This window comes from Pristiophorus japonicus, chromosome 20 (assembly GCF_044704955.1).
Source record: "Pristiophorus japonicus isolate sPriJap1 chromosome 20, sPriJap1.hap1, whole genome shotgun sequence".
Lineage (NCBI taxonomy): Eukaryota > Metazoa > Chordata > Chondrichthyes > Pristiophoridae > Pristiophorus > Pristiophorus japonicus.
The window spans coordinates 212,047-231,293 of record NC_091996.1 but is presented as its reverse complement, the minus strand read 5'-3'; positions in this window follow the sequence as shown (position 1 = coordinate 231,293).

Genomic DNA, 19,247 nt, shown 5'->3' with positions numbered 1-19,247 from the left:
ACCATCCATCGTCCATCTCTCCTCACACCATCCATCGTCCATCTCTCCTCACACCATCCATCGTCCATTTCCTCACACCATCCATCGTCCATCTCCACACACCATCCATCGTCCATCTCTCCTCACACCATCCATCGTCCATTTCCTCACACCATCCATCGTCCATTTCCTCACACCATCCATCGTCCATCTCCTCACACCAACCATTGTCCATCTCCTCAAACCATCCATCGTCCATCTATTCTCACACCCTCCATCATCCATCTCTCATCACACCATCCATCGTCCATCTCTCCTCACACCATCCATCATCCATCTCTCCTCACTCCATCCATCGTCCATCTCTCCTCACACCATCCATCATCCATCTCTCCTCACACCACCCATCGTCCATCTCTCCTCAAACCATCCATCGTCCATTTCCTCACACCATCCATCGTCCATCTCCTCACACCATCCATCATCCATCTCCTCACCCCACCCATCGTCCATCTCTCCTCAAACCATCCATCGTCCATTTCCTCACACCATCCATCGTCCATCTCCTCACACCATCCATCATCCATCTCCTCACACCATCCATCGTCCATCTGTCCTCACACCATCCATCGTCCATCTCCTCACAACATCGATCGTCCATCTCCTCACACCATCCATCGTCCATCTCCCCACACATCCATCGTCCATCTCCTCGCACCATCCATCGTCCATCTCCCCACACATCCATCGTCCATCTCCTCACCCCACCCATCGTCCATCTCTCCTCACACCATCCATCGTCCATCTCTCCTCACACCATCCATCGTCCATCTCTCCTCGCACCATCGATCGTCCATCACCTCACACCATCCATCGTCCATCTCCTCACATCATCCATCGTCCATCTCCTCACCCCACCCATCGTCCATCTCTCCTCACACCTTCCATCGTCCATCTCTCCTCACACCATCCATCGTCCATCTCTCCTCGCACCATCGATCGTCCATCTCCTCACACCATCCATCGTCCATCTCCTCACACCATCCATCGTCCATCTCCTCAAACCATCCATCATCGATCTCCTCACACATCTATCGTCCATCTATCCTCACACCATCCATCGTCCATCTCCTCACACCATCCATTCTCCATCTCCTCACACCATCCATCATCGAAAACTCCTCATACATCCATCGTCCATCTCCTCACACCATCCATCGTCCATCTCTCCTCACACCATCCATCGTCCATCTCCTCACACCATCCATCGTCCATCTCTCCTCACACCATCCATCGTCCATCTCCTCACACCATCCATCGTCCATCTCTCCTCACACCATCCATCGTCCATCTCCTCACCCCACCCATCGTCCATCTCTCCTCATACCATCCATCGTCCATCTCTCCTCACACCATCCATCATCCAACTCCTCACACCATCCATCGTCCATCTCCTCACTCATCCATCGTCCATCTCCTCACATCATCCATCGTCCATCTCCTCACACCATCCATTCTCCATTTCCTCACACCATCCATCGTCCATCTGTCCTCACACCATCCATCGTAAATGTCCTCACACCATTCATTGTCCATCTCCTCACAACATCCATCGTCCATCTCCCCACACCATCCATTGTCCATCTCCTCACAACATCAATCGTCCATCTCCCCACACCATCCATTGTCCATCTCCTCACAACAACCATCGTCCATCTCCTCACACCATCCAACGTCCATCTCCCAAAACCATCCATCGTCCATCCATCCTCACTCCATCCATCATCCATCTCTCCTCACACCATCCATCGTTCATCTCTCCTCACACATTCCATCGTCCATCTCCTCACACCATCTATCGCCTATCTCTCCTCACTACATTCATCATCCATCTCCTCACTCCATCCATCGTCCGTCTCTCCTCACACCATTCATCGTCCTTCTCCTCACACCATCCATCATCCATCTCATCACACCATACATCGTCCATCTCCTCACAACCTCCATCATCCATCTCCTCACACCATCCATCGTCCATCTCCTCACACCATCCATCGTCCATCTCCTCACACCATCCATCGTCCATCTCCCCACACCATCCATCGTCCATCTCCTCACACCATCCATCAGCAATCCCTCCTCACACCACCCATCGTCCATCTCCCCACACCATCCATCGTCCATCTCCTCACACCATCCATCAGCAATCCCTCCTCACACCATCCATCGTCCATCTCCCCACACCATCCATTGTCAATCTCCTCACACTATCCATCGTCCATCTCCCCACAACATCCGTTGTCCATCTCCTCACACTATCCATCGTCCATCTCCCCACACCATCCATTGTCAATCTCTCCGCACACCATCCATCGTCCATCTCCTCACACCATCCATCGTCCATCTCCTCACACCATCCATCGTCCATCTCTCCTCAAACCATCCATCGTCCATCTCCCCACACCATCCATCGTCCATCATTCCTCACATCATCCATCGTCCATCTCCTCACAACATCCATCGTCCATCTCGCCACACCATCCATCGTCCATCTCTCCTCAAACCATCCATCGTAAATCTCCTCACACCATCCATTGTCCATCTCCCCACACCATCCATCGTCCATCTCCTCACACCATCCATCGTCCATCTCTCCTCACACCATCCATCGTCCATCTCCTCACACCATCCATCGTCCATCTCTCCTCAAACCATCCATCGTCCATCTCCTCACACCATCCATTGTCCATCTCCCCACACCATCCATCGTCCATCATTTCTCACATCATCCATCGTCCATCTCCTCACACGATCCATCGTCCATCTCCTCACACCATCCATCATCCATCTCCTCACACCATCCATCATCCATCTCCTCACACCATCCATCGTCCATCTCCTCACACCATCCATCGTCCATCTCTCCTCACACCATCCATCGTCCATCTCCTCACAGGATCCATCGTCCATCTCCTCACAGCATCCGTCTTCCATCTCCTCACACGATCCATCGTCCATCTCCTCACCCCATCCATCGTCCATCTCCTCACACCATCCATCTTCCATCTCTCCTCACACCATCCATCGTCCATCTCCTAACACCATCCATCCTCCATCTCCTCACACCATCCATCGTCCATCTCTCCTCACCCCATCCATCGTCCATCTCTCCTCACACCATCCATCGTAAATCTCCTCACACCATCCATTGTCCATCTCCTCACACCATCCATCGTCCATCTCCCCACACCATCCATCGTCCATCTCCTCACAACATCCATCGTCCATCTCCCCACACCATCCATCGTCCATCTCTCCTCAAACCATCCATCGTAAATCTTCTCACACCATCCATTGTCCATCTCCTCACACCATCCATCGTCCATCTCCCCACACCATCCATCGTCCATCTCCTCACACCATCCATCGTCCATCTCCCCACACCATCCATCGTCCATCATTCCTCACATCATCCATCGTCCATCTCCTCACAACATCCATCGTCCATCTCCCCACACCATCCATCGTCCATCTCTCCTCAAACCATCCATCGTAAATCTCCTCACACCATCCATTGTCCATCTCCTCACACCATCCATCGTCCATCTCCCCACACCATCCATCGTCCATCTCCTCACACCATCCATCATCCATCTCCTCACACCATCCATCGTCCATCTCTCCTCACACCTTCCATCGGCCAATTCCTCACACCATCCATCGTCCATCTCTCCTCACAAGATCCATCGTCCATCTCCTCACACCATCCATCGTCCATCTCCCCACACCATCCATCGTCCATCATTCCTCACATCATCCATCGTCCATCTCCTCACCCCATCCATCGTCCATCTCCTCACACCAGCCATCGTCCATCTCCTCACACCATCCATCATCCATCTCCTCACACCATCCATCGTCCATCTCCTCACACGACCCATCGTCCATCTCTCCTCACACGATCCATCGTCCATCTCCTCACACCATCCATCATCCATCTCCTCACACCATCCATCGTCCATCTCCTCACACCATCCATCGTCCATCTCCCCACACCATCCATCGTCCATCTCCTCACACCATCCATCGTCCATCTCCTCACACCATCCATCGTCCATCTCCCCACACAATCCATCGTCCATCTCCCCACACAATCCATCGTCCATCTCCTCACACCATCCATCGTCCATCTCCTCACACCATCCATCGTCCATCTCCCCACACAATCCATCGTCCATCTCCCCACACAATCCATCGTCCATCTCCTCACACCATCCATCGTCCATCTCCTCACCCCATCCATCATCCATCTCCTCACACCATCCATCGTCCATCTCCTCACACCAGCCATCGTCCATCTCCTCACACCAGCCATCGTCCATCTCTCCTCACACCATCCATCGTCCATCTCCTCACACGATCCATCGTCCATCTCCTCACCCCATCCATCATCCATCTCCTCACACCATCCATCGTCCATCTCTCCTCACACCTTCCATGGGCCAATTTCTCACACCATCCATCGTCCATCTCCTCACAAGATCCATCGTCCATCTCCTCACACCATCCATCCTCCATCTCCTCACACCATCCATCGTCCATCTCTCCTCACACCATCCATCGTCCATCTCCTCACACGATCCATCATCCATCTCCTCACACCATCCATCGTCCATCTCTCCTCACACCACCCATTGTCCATCTCTCCTCACACCATCCATCGTCCATCTCTCCTCACAACATCCATCATCCATCTCCTCACACCATCCAAAGTCCATCTCTCCTCACACCATCCTTCGTCCATCTCCTCACACGATCCATCGTCCATCTCCTCACACCATCCATCGTCCATCTCTCCTCAAACCATCCATCGTAAATCTCCTCCCATCAACCATTGTCCATCTCCTCACACGATCCATCGTCCATCTCTCCTTACACCATCCATCGTCCATCTATCCTCACACCATCCATCGTAAATCTCTCCTCAAAGCATCCATCGTAAATCTCCTCACACCATCCATTGTCCATCTCCTCACTACATCAATCGTCCTTCTCCCCACACCATCCATTGACCATCACCCATCCATCGTCCATCTCCACACACCATCCATCGTCCATCTCTCCTCACACCATCCATCGTCCATTTCCTCACACCATCCATCGTCCATCTCCTCACACCAACCATTGTCCATCTCCTCAAACCATCCATCGTCCATCTATTCTCACACCCTCCATCATCCATCTCTCCTCACACCATCCATCGTCCATCTCCTCACACCATCCATCGTCCATCTCTCCTCACACCATCCATTGTCCATCTCCTCACACCAACCATTGTCCATCTCCTCACAACATCCATCGTCCATCTATCCTCACACCATCTATCATCCATCTCTACTCACACCATCCATCGTCCATTTCCTCACACCATCCATCGTCCATCTCCTCACACCAACCATTGTCCATCTCCTCAAACCATCCATCGTCCATCTATTCTCACACCCTCCATCATCCATCTCTCCTCACACCATCCATCGTCCATCTCTCCTCACACCATCCATCATCCATCTCTCCTCACTCCATCCATCGTCCATCTCCTCACCCCACCCATCGTCCATCTCTCCTCAAACCATCCATCGTCCATTTCCTCACACCATCCATCGTCCATCTCCTCACACCATCCATCATCCATCTCCTCACCCCACCCATCGTCCATCTCTCCTCGCACCATCCATCGTCCATCTCCTCACATCATCCATCGTCCATCTCCTCACCCCACCCATCGTCCATCTCTCCTCACACCATCCATCGTCCATCTCTCCTCACACCATCCATCGTCCATCTCTCCTCGCACCATCGATCGTCCATCTCCTCACACCATCCATCGTCCATCTCCTCACATCATCCATCGTCCATCTCCTCACCCCACCCATCATCCATCTCTCCTCACACCATCCATCGTCCATCTCTCCTCACACCATCCATCGTCCATCTCTCCTCACATCATCCATCGTCCAACTACTCACACCATCCATCGTCCATCTCCTCACACCATCCATCGTCCATCTCCTCAAACCATCCATCATCGATCTCCTCACACATCTATCGTCCATCTCCTCACACCATCCATTCTCCATCTCCTCAAACCATCCATCATCGATCTCCTCACACATCTATCGTCCATCTATCCTCACACCATCCATCGTCCATCTCCTCACACATCTATCGTCCATCTATCCTCACACCATCCATCGTCCATCTCTCCTCACACCATCCATCATAAATCTCCTCACACCATCCATTGTCCATCTCCTCACAACATCCATCGTCCATTTCCTCACACCATCCATTGTCCATTTCTTTACACCATCCATCGTCCATCTCCTCACACCATCAATCGTCCATCTCTCCTCACACCATCCATCGTCCATCTCCTCACACCATCCATCGTCCATCTCTCCTCACACCATCCATCGTCCATCTCCTCACCCCACCCATCGTCCATCTCTCCTCATACCATCCATCGTCCATCTCTCCTAACACCATCCATTATCCATCTCTCCTCACACCATCCATCGTCCATCTCCTCACACCATCCATCGTCCATCTCCTCACCCCACCCATCGTCCATCTCTCCTCATACCATCCATCGTCCATCTCTCCTCACACCATCCATCATCCATCTCTCCTCACACCATCCATCGTCCATCTCCTCACACCATCCATCGTCCATCTCTCCTCACACCATCCATCATCCAACTCCGCACACCATCCATCGTCCATCTCCTCACTCATCCATCGTCCATCTCCTCACATCATCCATCGTCCATCTCCTCACACCATCCATTCTCCATTTCCTCACACCATCCATCGTCCATCTGTCCTCACACCATCCATCGTAAATGTCCTCACAGCATTCATTGTCCATCTCCTCACAACATCCATCGTCCATCTCCCCACACCATCCATTGTCCATCTCCTCACAACAACCATCGTCCATCTCCTCACACCATCCAACGTCCATCTCCCAAAACCATCCATCGTCCATCCATCCTCACTCCATCCATCATCCATCTCTCCTCACACCATCCATCGTTCATCTCTCCTCACACATTCCATCGTCCATCTCCTCACACCATCTATCGCCTATCTCTCCTCACTACCATCATCATCCATCTCCTCACTCCATCCATCGTCCGTCTCTCCTCACACCATTCATCGTCCTTCTCCTCACACCATCCATCATCCATCTCATCACACCATACATCGTCCATCTCCTCACAACCTCCATCAACCATCTCCTCACACCATCCATCGTCCATCTCCTCACACCATCCATCGTCCATCTCCTCACACCATCCATCGTCCATCTCCTCACACCATCCATCAGCAATCCCTCCTCACACCACCCATCGTCCATCTCCCCACACCATCCATCGTCCATCTCCTCACACCATCCATCAGCAATCCCTCCTAACACCATCCATCATCGATCTCTCCTCACACCATCCATCGTCCATCTCCCCACACCATCCATCGTCCATCACTCCTCACACCATCCATCGTCCATCTCTCCTCACACTATCCATTGTCCAACTCTCCTCACACCATCCATCGTCCATCTCCTCACACCATCCATCGTCCATCTCCTTACACCATCCATCGTCCATCTCTGTTCACACCATCCATCGTCCATCTCTCCTCACACCATCCATTGTCCAACTCTCCTCACACCATCCATCGTCCATCTCCTCACAACATCCATCGTCCATCTCCTCACATCATCCATCATCCATCTCATCACACCATCCATTGTCCATCTCCTCACGCCATCCATCGTCCATCTCTCTTCACAACATCCATCATCCATCTCCTCATGTCATCCATCGTCCATCTCCTCACATCATCCATCGTCCATCTCCTCACATCATCCATCGTCCATCTCCTCACATCATCCATCGTCCATCTCCTCACACCATCCATTGTCCATCTCCTCACACCATCCATCGTCCATCTCTCCTCACACCATCCATTGTCCAACTCTCCTCACACCAACCATCGTCCATCTCCTCACATCATCCATCGTCCATCTCCTCACACCATCCATCGTCCATCTCCTCACACCATCCATCGTCCATCTCTCCTCACACCATCCATCATCCATCTCCTCACACCATCCATCGTCCATCTCTCCTCACACCACCCATCGTCCATCACCCCACACCATCCATTGTCCATCTCTCCCCACATTGTGTATCATCCATCTCCTCACAGCATCCATCGTCCATCTCCTCACACCATCCATCGTCCATCTCTCCTCACACCATCCATCATCCATCTCCTCACACCATCCATCATCCATCTCTCCTCACACCATCCATCGTCCATCTCCTCACACCATCCATCGTCCATCTCTCCTCACACCACCCATCGTCCATCACCCCACACCATTCATTGTCCATCTCCTTACACCATCCATCGTCCATCTCCTCACACCATCCATCGTCCATCTCTCCTCACACCATCCATCGTCCATCTCCTCACACCATCCATCGTCCATCTCCTCACACCATCCATCGTCCATCTCTCCTCACACCATCCATCGTCCATCTCCTTACACCATCCATCGTCCATCTCTGTTCACACCATCCATCGTCCATCTCTCCTCACGCCAGACATCGTCCATCACCTCACACCATCCATCGTCCATCTCCTCACGCCATCCATCGTCCATCACTCATCACAACATCCATCATCCATCTCCTCACGTCATCCATCGTCCATCTCCTCACACCATCCATCGTCCATCTCTCCTCACACCATCCAGCGTCCATCTCTCCTCACACCATCCATCGTCCATCTCTCCTCACACCATCCATCGTCCATCTCCTCACACCATCCATCGTCCATCTCTCCTCACTCATCCATCGTCCATCTCCTCACATCATCCATCGTCCATCTCCTCACACCATCCATTCTCCATTTCCTCACACCATCCATCGTCCATCTGTCCTCACACCATCCATCGTAAATGTCCTCACACCATTCATTGTCCATCTCCTCACAACATCCATCGTCCATCTCCCCACACCATCCATTGTCCATCTCCTCACAACAACCATCGTCCATCTCCTCACACCATCCAACGTCCATCTCCCAAAACCATCCATCGTCCATCCATCCTCACTCCATCCATCATCCATCTCTCCTCACACCATCCATCGTTCATCTCTCCTCACACATTCCATCGTCCATCTCCTCACACCATCTATCGCCTATCTCTCCTCACTACATTCATCATCCATCTCCTCACTCCATCCATCGTCCGTCTCTCCTCACACCATTCATCGTCCTTCTCCTCACACCATCCATCATCCATCTCATCACACCATACATCGTCCATCTCCTCACAACCTCCATCATCCATCTCCTCACACCATCCATCGTCCATCTCCTCACACCATCCATCGTCCATCTCCTCACACCATCCATCGTCCATCTCCTCACACCATCCATCAGCAATCCCTCCTCACACCACCCATCGTCCATCTCCCCACACCATCCATCGTCCATCTCCTCACACCATCCATCAGCAATCCCTCCTAACACCATCCATCATCGATCTCTCCTCACACCATCCATCGTCCATCTCCCCACACCATCCATCGTCCATCACTCCTCACACCATCCATCGTCCATCTCTCCTCACACTATCCATTGTCCAACTCTCCTCACACCATCCATCGTCCATCTCCTCACACCATCCATCGTCCATCTCCTTACACCATCCATCGTCCATCTCTGTTCACACCATCCATCGTCCATCTCTCCTCACACCATCCATTGTCCAACTCTCCTCACACCATCCATCGTCCATCTCCTCACAACATCCATCGTCCATCTCCTCACATCATCCATCGTCCATCTCCTCACACCATCCATTGTCCATCTCCTCACACCACACATCGTCCATCTCCTCACACAATCCATCGTCCATCTCCTCACAACATCCATCATCCATCTCCTCACATCATCCATCGTCCATCTCCTCACACCATCCATTGTCCATCTCCTCACACCACACATCGTCCATCTCCTCACGCCATCCATCGTCCATCTCTCTTCACAACATCCATCATCCATCTCCTCATGTCATCCATCGTCCATCTCCTCACACCATCCATCGTCCATCTCCTCACACCATCCATCGTCCATCTCCTCACACCATCCATCGTCCATCTCCTCACACCATCCATCGTCCATCTCTCCTCACACCATCCATCATCCATCTCCTCACACCATCCATCGTCCATCTCCTCACACCATCCATCGTCCATCTCTCCTCACACCACCCATCGTCCATCACCCCACACCATTCATTGTCCATCTCCTTACACCATCCATCGTCTATCTCCTCACACCATCCATCATCCATCTCCTCACACCATCCATCGTCCATCTCCTCACACCATCCATCGTCCATCTCCTCACACCATCCATCATCCATCTCTCCTCACACCATCCATCGTCCATCTCCTCACACCATCCATCGTCCATCTCTCCTCACACCATCCATCGTCCATCTCCTCACACCATCCATCGTCCTTCTCCTCACACCATCCATTGTCCATCTCTCCACATTCCATCCATCGTCCATCTCTCCTCACACCATCCATCGTCCATCTCCTCACACCATCCATCGTCCATCTCTCCTCACACCATCCATCGTCCATCTCCTCACACCATCCATCGTCCATCTCCTCACACCATCCATCGTCCATCTCCTCACACCATCCATCGTCCATCTCTCCTCACACCATCCATCGTCCATCTCCTCACACCATCCATCATCCATCTCTCCTCACACCATCCATCGTCCTTCTCCTCACACCATCCATCGTCCATCACCCCACACCATTCATTGTCCATCTCCTTGCACCATCCATCGTCTATCTCCTCACACCATCCATCATCCATCTCCTCACACCATCCATCGTCCATCTCTCCTCACACCATCCATCGTCCATCTCCTCACACCATCCATCTTCCATCTCCCCACACCATCCATCGTCCATCTCTGCTCACACCATCCATCGTCCATCTCTCCTCACACCATCTATTGTCCAACTCTCCTCACACCATCCATCGTCCATCTCTCCTCACACCATCCATCGTCCATCTCCTCACAGCATCCATCGTCCATCTCCTCACACCATCCATCGTCCATCTCCTTACACCATTCGACGTAGATCTCTCCTCACACCATCCATCGTCCATCTCTCCTCTCACCACCCCTCGTCCATCTCTCATCGCACCACCCATCAACCATCTCCTCAAGCATCCATCGTCCATCTCCTCACACCATCCATCGTCCATCTCTCCTCACACCATCCATCGTCCATCTCTCCTCACACCATCCATCATCCATCTCCTCACATCATCCATCGTCCATCGTTCCGCACACCATCCATCATCCATCTCTCCTCACACCACCCATCGTCCATCTCTCCTCTCACCACCCCTCGTCCATCACTCCTCACACCATCCATCGTCCATCTCTCCTCACACCATCCATCGTCCATCTCCTCACATCATCCATCGTCCATCTCCTCACACCATCCATCGTCCATCTCTCCTCACACCATCCATCGTCCATCTCCCCTCGCACCATCCATCTTCCATCTCTCCCACACCATCTATCGTCCATCTCCTCACACCATCCATCATCCATCTCCTCACCCCACCCATTTTCCATCTCTCCTCACACCATCCATCGTCCATCTCTCCTCACACCATCCATCGTCCATCTCTCCTCACACCATCCATCATCGATCTCCTCACTCATCCATCGTCCATCTCCTCACACCATCCAACGTCCATCTCCTAAAACCATCCATCGTCCATCCATCCTCACTCCATCCATCGTCCATCTCCTCACACCATCCATCGTCCATCTCCTTACACCATCCATCGTCCATCTCCTCACACCATCCATCGTCCATCTCTCCTCACACCACCCATCGTCCATCACCCCACACCATTCATTGTCCATCTCCTTACACCATCCATCATTCATCTCCTCACACCATCCATCGTCCATCTCCTCACACCATCCATCGTCCATCTCCTTACACCATTCGACGTCCATCTCTGCTCACACCATCTATCTTCCATCTCTCCTCACACCACCCATCGTCCATCTCTCCTCACACCATCCATCGTCCATCTCTCATCACACCATCCATCGTCCATCTCCTCGCACCATCCATCGTCCATCTCCTCACACCATCCATCGTCCATCTCCTCGCACCATCCATCGTCCATCTCCTCACACCATCCATCGTCCATCTCCTCACATCATCCATCGTCCATCTCCTCACACCATCCATCGTCCATCTCTCCTCACACCATACATCTCTCCTCACACCATCCATCGTCCATCTCTCCTCACACCATCCATCGTCCATCTCTCCTCACACCATCCATCATCCATCTCCTCACACCACCCATCGTCCATCTCCTCACACCATCCATCGTCCATCTCTCCTCACACCATCCATCGTCCATCTCCTCACACCATCCTTCGTCCATCTCCTCACACCATCCATCATCCATCTCCTCACACCACCCATCGTCCATCTCTCCTCACACCATCCATCGTCCATCTCCTCACACCATCCATCATCCATCTCCTCACACCATCCATCGTCCATCTCCTCACATCATCCATCGTCCATCTCCTCACACCATCCATTGTCCATCTCCTCAAGCATCCATCGTCCATCTCCTCACACCATCCATCATCCATCTCCTCACACCACCCATCGTCCATCTCCTCACACCATCCATTGTCCATCTCCTCAAGCATCCATCGTCCATCTCCTCACACCATCCATTGTCCATCTCCTCACACCATCCATCGTCCATCTCCTCACACCATCCATCGTCCATCTCTCCTCTCACCATCCATCGTCCATCTCCTCACACCATCCATCGTCCATCTCTCCTCTCACCATCCATCGTTCATCTCTCCTCACACCATCCATCGTCCATCTGTCCTCACACCATCCATCGTCCATCTCTCCTCTCACCATCCATCGTTCATCTCTCCTCACACCATCCATCGTCCATCTCTCCTCACACCATCGATCGTGCATCTCTACTCACACCATCCATCGTCCATTTCCTCACAACATCCATTGACCATCTCTCCTCGCACCATCCATCGTCCATCTCCTCACACCATCCATCTTCCATCTCCTCACACCATCCATTGTCCATCTCCTCACACCCTCCATCGTCCATCTCCTCACACCCTCCATCGTCCATCTCCTCACACCATCCATCTTCCATCTCCTCACATCATCCATCGTCCATCTCCTCACACCCTCCATCGTCCATCTCCTCACATCATCCATTGTCAATCTCTCCGCACACCATCCATCGTCCATCTCCTCACACCATCCATCGTCCATCTCCTCACACCATCCATCTTCCATCTCCTCACATCATCCATCGTCCATCTCCTCACACCCTCCATCGTCCATCTCCTCACATCATCCATTGTCAATCTCTCCGCACACCATCCATCGTCCATCTCTCCTCACACGATCCATCGTCCATCTCCTCACACCATCCATCGTCCATCTCCTCAGACCATCCATCATCTATCTCTCCTCAAACCATCCATCGTCCATCTGTCCTCACACCATCCATCGTCCATCTCTCCTCACACCATCCATCGTGCATCTCTCCTCACACCATCCATCGTCCATCTCTCCTCACACCATCCATCGTCCATCTCTCCTCACACCATCCATCGTCCATCTCCTCACACCATCCATCGTCCATCTGTCCTCACACCATCCAACATCCATCTCTCCTCACACTATCCATCGTCCATCTCCTCACACCATCCATCCTCCATTTCCTCACACCATCCATCGTCCATCTCCTCACACCATCCATCGTCCATCTCCTCACACCATCCATCGTCCATCTCTCCTCACACCATCCATCGTCATCTCTCCTCACAACATCCATCGTCCATCTCCTCACACCATCCATCAAAAATCTCTCCTCACACCATCCATCATCCATCTCTCCTCACACCATCCATCATCCATCTCCTCACATCATCCATCGTCCATCTCTCCTCACACCATCCATCGTCCATCTCCTCACACCATCCATCGTCCATCTCCTCACACCATCCATCGTCTATCTCTCCTCACACCATCCATCGTCCATCTCTCCTCACACCATCCATCGTCCATCTCTCTTCACACCATCCATTGTCCATCTCCTCGCACCATCCATCGTCCATCTCTCCTCACACCATCCATCGACCATCTCTCCTCACACCATCCATCGTCCATCTCCTCACACCATCCATTGTCCATCTCTTCTCATACCATCCATCGTCCATCTCTCCTCACACCATCCATCGACCATCTCTCCTCACATCATCCATCGTCCATCTCTCCTCACACCATCCATCGTCCATCTCCTCACACCATCCATCGTCCATCTCTCCTCACACCATCCATTGTCCATCTCTCCTCACACCATCCATCGTCGATCTCTCCCCACACTGTGAATCTTCCATCTCCTCGCATCATCCATCGCCCTTCTCTCCTCACACCCTCCTTCGTCCATCTCCTCACACCATCCATCGTCCACCTCTCCTCACACCATCCATCGTCCACCTGTCCGCACACCATCCATCGTCCATCTCTGCACAAACCATCAAACCATCGTCCATCTCTCCTCACAACTACCATCGTCCATCTCCTCACACCATCCATCGTCCATCTCCTCACACCATCCATCGTCCATCTCCTCACACCATCCATCGTCCATCTCCTCACACCATCCATCGTCCACCTCTCCTCACACCATCCATCGTCCACCTGTCCGCACACCATCCATCGTCCATCTCTGCACAAACCATCAAACCATCGTCCATCTCTCCTCACAACTACCATCGTCCATCTCCTCACACCATCCATCGTCCATCTCCTCACACCATCCATCGTCCATGTCCTCACACCATCCATCGTCCATCTCCATGCACCATCCATCGCTCATCTCTCCCCACACTGTGAATCTTCCATCTCCTCGCATCATCCATCGCCCTTCTCTCCTCACACCATCCATCGTCCATCTCCTCACACCATCCATCGTCCATCTCCTTACACCATCCATCGTCCATCTCTCCTCACACCATCCATCGTCCATCTCTCCTCACACCATCCATCGTCCATCTCTCCTCACACCATCCATCATCCATCTCCTCACACCATCCATCGTCCATCTCCTCAGACTATCCATCGTCTATCTCTCCTCACACCATCCATCGTCCATCTCCTCAGACTATCCATCGTCTATCTCTCCTCACACCATCCATCGTCCATCTCTCCTCACACCTTCCTAGTCCATCTCCTCACACCATCCATCATCCATCTCCTCACACCATCCATCGTCCATCTCTCCTCACACCTTCCTAGTCCATCTCCTCACACCATCCCTCATCTATCTCCTCACACCATCCATCGTCCATCTCCTCACACCATCCATCGTCCATCTCCTCACACCATCCATCGTCCATCTCTCCTCACACCTTCCATCGTCCATCTCCACACACCATCCTTCATCCATCTCCCCACACCATCCATTGTCCACCTCTCCGCACACCATCCATCATCCATCGCCTCACACCATCCATCGTCCTTCTCTCCTCACACCATCCTTCGACCATCTCCTCACACCATCCATAGGACATCTCCTCACACCATCCGTCGTCCATCTCCTCGCATCATCCATTGTCCATCTCTCCTCACACCATCCATCTTCCATCTCCTCGCCCCATCCATTGTCCATCTCTCCTCACACCATAAATTGTCCAGCTCCTCACACCATCCATCGTCCATCTCTCCTCACACCATCCAGCGTCCATCTCCTCACACCGTCGAGCATCCATCTGTCCTAACACCACCCATCGTCCATCTCTCCTCACACCATCCATCGTCCATCTCTCCTCACACCATCCATCATCCATCTCCTCGGCATCCATCGTCCATCTCTCCTCATATCATCCATCGTCCATCTGCACACATCATCCATCGGTCATCTCTCCTCACGCCATCCATCGTCGATTTCTCCTCACACCATCCATCGTCCATCTCCACACACCATCCATCGTCCATCTCCTCACACCATCCATCGTCCATCTCTCCTCACATCATCCATCGTCCATCTCTCCTCACACCATCCATCGTCCATCTCCACACACCATCCATCGTCCATCTCTCCTCACATCATCCATCGTCCTTCTCCTCACACCATCCATCGTCCATTTCTCCTCACACCATCCATCATCCATCTCCTCACTCCATCAATTGTCCATCTCTCCTCACACCATCCATCGTCCATCTCCTCAAACCATCCATCGTCTATCTCCTCACACCATCCATCTTCCATCTCCTCACACCATCCATTGTTTATCTGCTCACACGATCCATCGTAGATCTCAACTCACACCATCCATCGTCCATCTCATCACACCATCATCGTCCATCTCTCCTCACACCATCCATCGTCCATCTCTCCTCACACCATCCATCGTCCATCTCTCCTCACACCATCCATCGTCCATCTCTCCTCACACCATCCATCGTCCATCTCTCCTCACACCATCCATCATCCATCTCTCCTCACACCATCCATTGTCCATCTCCTCACACCATCCATCGTCCATCTCTCCTCACACCTTCCATCGCCCATCTCCACACAACATCCATCGTCCATCTCCTCACACCATCCATAGTCGATCTCCTCACACCATCCATCGTCCATCTCTCCTCACACCATCCATCGTCCATCTCTACTCATACCATCCATCGTCCATCTCCTCAAACCATCCATCGTCTATCTCCTCACACCATCCATCTTCCATCTCCTCACACCATCCATTGTTTATCTCCTCACACGATCCATCGTAGATCTCGACTCACACCATCCATCGTCCATCTCATCACACCATCATCGTCCATCTCTCCTCACACCATCCATCGTCCATCTCTCCTCACACCATCCATCGTCCATCTCCTCACTCCTTCCATTGTCCATCTCTCCTCACACCATCCATCGTCGATCTCTCCACACACCATCCATCGTCCATCTCCTCACACCATCCATAGTCCATCTCCTCACACCATCCATCGTCCATCTCCTCACACCATCCATCGTCCATCTCTCCTCACACCATCCATCGTCCATCTCTCCTCACACCATCCATCGTCCATCTCTCCTCACACCATCCATAGTCCATCTCTCCTCACACCATCCATCGTCCATCTCTCATCACACCATCCATCGTCCATCTCTCCTCACACCATCCATCGTTCATCTCTCCACACACCATCCATCGTCCATCTCTCCTCACACGATGCATCGTCCATCTGCTCACGCCATCCATCGTCCATCTCCTCACACCATCCATCATCCATCTCCTCACATAATCCATAGTCCATCTCTCCTCACACCATCCATCGTCCATCTCTCATCACACCATCCATCGTCCATCTCTCCTCAAACCATCCATCATCCATCTCATCACACCATCCATCGTCCATCTCTCCTCACACCATCCATCGTTCATCTCTCCACACACCATCCATCGTCCATCTCTCCTCACACCCTGCATCGTCCATCTCTTCTCACATCATCCATCATCCATCTCCTCACATAATCCATCGTCCATCTCTCCTCACATCATCCATCGTCGATCTCAACACACCATCCATCGTCCATCTCTCCTCACATCATCCATTGAACATCTCTCCTCGCACCATCCATTGTCCATCTCATCACACCATCCATCATCCATCACCAAACACCTTCCATCGTCCATCTCTCCTCATACTTTCCATCGCCCATCTCCTCACACCATCTATCGCCTATCTCTCCTCACTACATTCATCATCCATCTCCTCACTCCATCCATCGTCCGTCTCTCCTCACACCATTCATCGTCCTTCTCCTCACACCATCCATCATCCATCTCATCACACCATACATCGTCCATCTCCTCACACCATCCATCATCCATCTCCTCACACCATCCATCAGCAATCCCTCCTCACACCACCCATCGTCCATCTCCCCACACCATCCATCGTCCATCTCCTCACACCATCCATCAGCAATCCCTCCCCACACCATCCATCGTCCATCTCCTCACACCATCCATCAGCAATCCCTCCTAACACCATCCATCATCGATCTCTCCTCACACCATCCATCGTCCATCTCCCCACACCATCCATCGTCCATCTCCCCACACCATCCATCGTCCATCTCTCCTCACACTATCCATTGTCCAACTCTCCTCACACCATCCATCGTCCATCTCCTCACACCATCCATCGTCCATCTCTCCTCACACCATCCATTGTCCAACTCTCCTCACACCATCCATCGTCCATCTCCTCACATCATCCATCGTCCATCTCCTCACACCATCCATCGTCCATCTCCTCACATCATCCATCGTCCATCTCCTCACACCATCCATCGTCCATCTCCTCACACCATCCATTGTCCAACTCTCCTCACAACATCCATCGTCAATCTCCTCACATCATCCATCGTCCATCTCCTCACATCATCCATCGTCCATCTCCTCACACCATCCATCGTCCATCTCCCCACACCATCCATCGTCCATCTCTCCTCACACTATCCATTGTCCAACTCTCCTCACACCATCCATCGTCCATCTCCTCACACCATCCATCGTCCATCTCCTTACACCATCCATCGTCCATCTCTGTTCACACCATCCATCGTCCATCTCTCCTCACACCATCCATTGTCCAACTCTCCTCACACCATCCATCGTCCATCTCTCCTCACACCATCCATTGTCCATCTCTCCTCACACCATCCATCGTCCATCTCCTCACACCATCCATCGTCCATCTCTCCTCACACCATCCATCATCCATCTCCTCACACCATCCATCGTCCATCTCCTCACACCATCCATCGTCCATCTCCTCACACCATCCATCGTCCATCTCTCCTCACACCACCCATCGTCCATCACCCCACACCATCCATCGTCCATCTCCTCACACCATCCATCGTCTATCTCCTCACACCATCCATCATCCATCTCCTCACACCATCCATCGTCCATCTCCTCACACCATCCATCGTCCATCTCCTCACACCATCCATCGTCCATCTCTCCTCACACCACC